The sequence below is a fragment of the Fukomys damarensis genome, unplaced genomic scaffold (assembly GCF_012274545.1).
Source record: "Fukomys damarensis isolate Sample0158 unplaced genomic scaffold, DMR_v1.0_HiC HiC_scaffold_2, whole genome shotgun sequence".
Lineage (NCBI taxonomy): Eukaryota > Metazoa > Chordata > Mammalia > Rodentia > Bathyergidae > Fukomys > Fukomys damarensis.
Genome location: NW_022900914.1, coordinates 60873156 through 60878124, shown reverse-complemented (window position 1 = coordinate 60878124; position 4969 = coordinate 60873156). Strand labels below are relative to the sequence as shown.

The window sequence follows — 4969 nt, the reverse complement described above, 5'->3', positions numbered from 1 at the left end:
GACAGGGTCTCCCTCACTATGTAGTTGAGACTGACCTGGAAGTTGAGACTGACCTGGAACTCACTATGTAGCCCAAGCTGGTCTCGAACTCACAGCGATCCTCCTGCCTTAGCCTCCCAAGTGCTGGGATTACAGGCTTGTGCCACCACGCCCCGCCTTCTAAGGCTTATTCTTTATCCCTGGGTTTGACCTCCTTAGCACCTGGTGCTGAGGATCATTTAAGATAAGGTCCACAGGAATCCTTTAGGCCTATGAACTAAGAATGGTTTTGTCTTCTTCAATGGTCGAGGGGGTATTAAAGAATAATGTGATGTGACAAGTGAAAATTATATAAAACTAAATAAAATTTTATTAGAAAAGTCATACTCATTTGTTTACAAATTTTATTTTATTACTTTTTTGTTGTTATGTTTTGAGACAGAGACTCACTATGTAGCCCAGGCTGGCCTCAAATTCACAATCCTCCTGCCTCAGCCTACCAAGTACTAGGATTACAGGCGTTCACCACCACACCCTGCTACCTGTTTACATATTTTCTATGCCTGGTTTCACACTATAAAAATAGCAGAGTTGCCGGCTGTGGTAGAGCATGCCTGTAATCCCAGCACTTGGGAGGCTGAGGCAGGAGGATCCCTGTGAGTTTGAGACCAGCCTGGGCTACATAGACAGCCAGGTCAGTCTCAACTACATAGTGAGACTCTGTCTCAAAAAAAAAAAAGGCACAGTTGAATATTTGCTCTAGAGAGCACATGGTCCACAAACCCACAAATAATTACTATTTACTATAAAGGACCACCTTTATAGGAAAATGTCTGCCAACTTTTGCCTAGAACAGTAATATCTGAATTCTTAGCACTAGTAAATGGGCCAGGGAACTCGCTACTCCAGAGCATGTTGACTGGCTGGTCCATCCTTCATTTCCTAAGTACTGTGAGAGACACAAGAGGAAGTTCTTTTACACACCTAGCACCCACAGTCCAGGATGAGATATTCCTTTAATAGCCCATTATGTCCTGCATAATTCCATCACTGAACAAACTTCACATCCTCTCTGGTCGCTGTTCTTACTAAAACAGCATTAGGCTGAGGATATGGCTGTGTGGTAGGGCACTTAACTGGTCCCCAGCACCACAAGAAAATCTAAAAAGAAAACAGCAGCCAGGCATGGTGAGGCATGCCTGCAATCCCAGCACTTGGGAGGCTGAGACAGGAGGATTGCCATGAGTTCAAGACCAGCCTGAACTACATAGTGAGAGCCTGTCTCAAAAGAAGAGAAAGAAAATAGCATGCTTGCTTCTCTCTCCCTCTAGCTCTAAGGAATTCTTAGCTGCAATCTGCTTTCCTCTAAAGAATTCCTAAATTCACTTATTCTACCACCTACCAGCACACATATCACATTATGATCAGGACCCGAGATACAAAGATGCATAAAACGGAAAATGAGTCTTCAAGACATTGAGCATTTAAGGGGACTGGGAGGAGCCTAAGAGGGTAGTTTAAAGAGAGACAGGAGGCAAAGAGGAAATCTTGCCAGTACAGCCTGGGGAATCAAGGTAGACTTCAGAAAAAGTGGTAAAGGAAAACAAGGAGGGAGGAGGAAACTTGGAACCAGGGGAGCTCATTTTAGGCCCATCTCAGCAGCATGGGCAGAGATGTAAAGGTCAAGCCGTAGACAGAGTGTACAATCAGCAGGTAGGGTGGGAGCTACAGGATCTCACATATTAGACTTCTCTATTCTAGCACCAGACTATTGTTTTTATGTCCCAGGGTCCCATACACATTTAAAAGCCATTCTAACAGCAACAACTGTTTGATTGATTGAAATTGTTCTTTGCTTACATTGTCCAATTTTCACAGCAATTTTCCCGCCCCCTGAGAACTGGTGATTGAACTCAGGGCCTTTGTACTGAGCTCTAGCCCAGCCCTTTTTTTAAAAAAAATCATTTTTTTATTGTTGTTGATTCACTTGTTTTAAGAAAGGATTTCACTAAGTCACTTAATTGCCCAGGCTGTGCTCAAACTTGTGATCCTCCAGCCTCAGCCTGCAATTGCACTGGAATCACAGGAGTGCACCACTACACCCAGCTTCACAGGACATCTTGAAGGGAGTATTATCACTGTTTCAAAGACGAATGATTCTCTACGATGAATGTTATTATGTATAGCTAAAATGTACCATTAAGTCTTTTGCTTCAAAAAAATAAAGACGAACGGAGGCTGAAAAAAATAAGAAATATGCTTAAGACCTCCTACTTTACAAACAGCAACATCTAAGTATAAACCCTGGAGTAACTTGTATTCATGTCCACCAAGAGACAGTATGAGATTTTCAAGAAACACTGCAAAAGTGGGAAACAAGCTCAATTTCTATCACAAATGTCTAGGAAAACAGATAACCCATCATGTATTCATACAAGGGAATATTATTGAACTGGAAAAGTCGACAAATTGAATCCCATACATCAGCGTGCATTGATATAAGAAAATGACACTACTATTAAAACAGTGAGTAAAAATATACAAATCAAAAACCAGGTGTGGTGGTGCATGCCTATAATCCCAGTACTCAAGGAGACTGAGACAGGATCTCAAGTTCAAGCCCAGCCTGAACAACTTAGCCACTTGACTAGATCCTGTCTCAAAATTTTAAAAAATAATAAAAATTTAAAAGGCCAGGGGTATAGCTCAGGGCAAAGTCCCTCAATGCAATCCCCAGTACCCCCCCACACACACAAAAGAAATAAACAGTACATACAGGTATTCCTTGTTTAACAACCAAATTATGTCCCTGCAACTAGATCAGTTGGATTAGTCGCTCAATGAAGAATTATATATACTATGTACATTACAATATTCAGAACAAAAAAATGGTCAAAGGAAACTCCAGCTTGATGACTGCTTTTATTTGCATAATTCTTACATGCAATACTGTAATGTATACCAGAATATAAAACTATAGTACTGTATTGTACAGTACAATCAGCAAAAATTACAGTAATGTACAAACAAGATGTACTGCACCAACAAAAGACATTGAGTTCCTATAAACAACAACAGAAAGACAGGTCCTAAGTCCAAACAGCCCACTTCAGTTGTTAAGTCTGAACAGCAGTTAACCAGATAAACTGTTAAACAAGGCATGTCTACATGATAACAGTTATGTAAAGTTTCAAATCATGCAAAGCAATATGCATGTTACCTTAGGGTACATATGAAGTGAAAGTCTGAAGAAATGTATAGGAATGAGAGACACTCAATTCAGGACAGTATCACTTCAGAGGAAAAGGAGCTGGGAGAAGAAGCATATACAATTGAGTCCCCGCAGTCCTGTGGTATCTACAGGAATCAGTGTAGCTTTAATGTTGCTGACTCATAAGATGAAACTAGAGTGGGGAAGTGAAGGCAGAGGGAAGATGATGGGATGCGGGTGGCAGGCTACGGTACACACACCTGTAACTCTTGCTGAGACAGGCGAGTTGCAGGCCGGCCTAGGCTATATAGTGAGTTCAAGCCCAGCATGAACTACATAGCAAGACCCTGTCTTTACAAACCAAAAGCGGGGTTGGATTCCAGAAAGGGGGAAAAGCTAGTAAGACATAGTTTCACGTTTTTCTATAGACAATAGGCAACTAATAACAACCTTCGATAGAACCCTTGGCAACAACAAAGAGAGTAGATTGGAGCAGCTGGCATCAGAAGAAGGGAGATCTCAGCATGTTGCAATCTACAGATGCTGAGAAAGAGAACCTGAAATAAAGCAATACCAATGACAGGAAAGTAAGGGATATCGAGGAGAAGCTTGCACCAAGAAACACACCTATCCACAATAAACAGGTGACACACATTGAGGCCATACTCTTAAGAGCAATAAATAGGACGCATGTGTGTAAATACTGAAGTTTCTCTGGTGTGAAAAACTAAAAGTGTAGATAAGGTTCGAAATGTATAATTGATAATGTGAAATAGGAAGAAAGGTCCAAAGGGGAAGGGGAAGTGGTATGGGTTGGGGAAAGGAAAGAAGGGAATGGAATATGAGAAATGAAAAAAATGGGAACAAAGTGTAAATAGGGAGGGGTGGAGAGGTTGAACAGAGCAAGGGAGTGGGGAAAAAATAAGAATCAAGATAGATTATGTAAAGGTACAAATTTCCAATGATGAATGTCATATTGTATACCCAAAATGTGCCAATAAACAATGAAAAAAAATAACAAGTGGAATATTGTACAGCAGTGAACTGAAAAAGTTACAGCTATTCCCAATAGTTTAGATGAATCTCAGTATGTTACAACAATCAAGTCCCAGGATGCTGTACAGAGGAAAATATGAACCTTATTACGTTTAAAAACAATTTAAATACTTTAGCCATATATAAATAAATACATATGTGTTTTTATACATACCTATGTTTAAGAGAGTTCGAAGAAGGAAACGATGAATACGACGGTACTGATCTTTGGGACACGGATGAGGTGAGAGGTATGCGTACATTGTACGTGCATTTATACGTTACTCACGTATACGCATCACCTGAAAAGTCATTTATGGACCAATGATGCCAATGTTTCATGACCAAGGATTGCGATTAATCTACTTTGTGTAATAAAAGCCTTAACAAAGGAAAGACGGATAAGGCAGGAGATTATGTACTTTTGAGATATTCTGCAGGGACTTCCGGACTCATTTCATTCTCACTAGGTTTTAAATTCACCCCCACACACACAAAAGACAGCGATTCCACGTGCTCTTCACTCTCTCACGAGAAGACTAAGCGACCTGAGGACCGAACTCAGGCGCTGGAACCGAGGAAGAGGAGCACGGAAATGGCGGGCGGAGGGGGTGGAGCGAGCAAGAAGGCGGAGCTAAAGGGGCTGTCCGGCGCAAGGTCCCTACTGCGCAAGCGCGGTAGGACGCTTCGCCGCCATGGCGCCAGCGCCGTCCAGTCAGCCGCGGGTGGTGGCGGCGACTTCCC

General features: G+C 41.7%; 1 protein-coding gene across 6 annotated transcripts in view; it reads right to left on the bottom strand.

Moving 5' to 3' along the window:
- Positions 1-4847, bottom strand: part of Smyd1 (SET and MYND domain containing 1) — a 48213-nt gene extending 43366 nt beyond the window's left edge. For 5 of the 6 annotated variants that reach the window (XM_010625638.3, XM_010625640.3, XM_010625641.3 and 2 more), the window contains exon 1: positions 4401-4847. The gene's annotated coding sequence lies outside the window, so the exon portion shown is untranslated. The remainder of the gene's footprint in view (positions 1-4400) is intronic. The other variant, XM_010625639.3, reaches the window with a different exon arrangement.
- Positions 4848-4969: the final 122 nt, after the last annotated feature.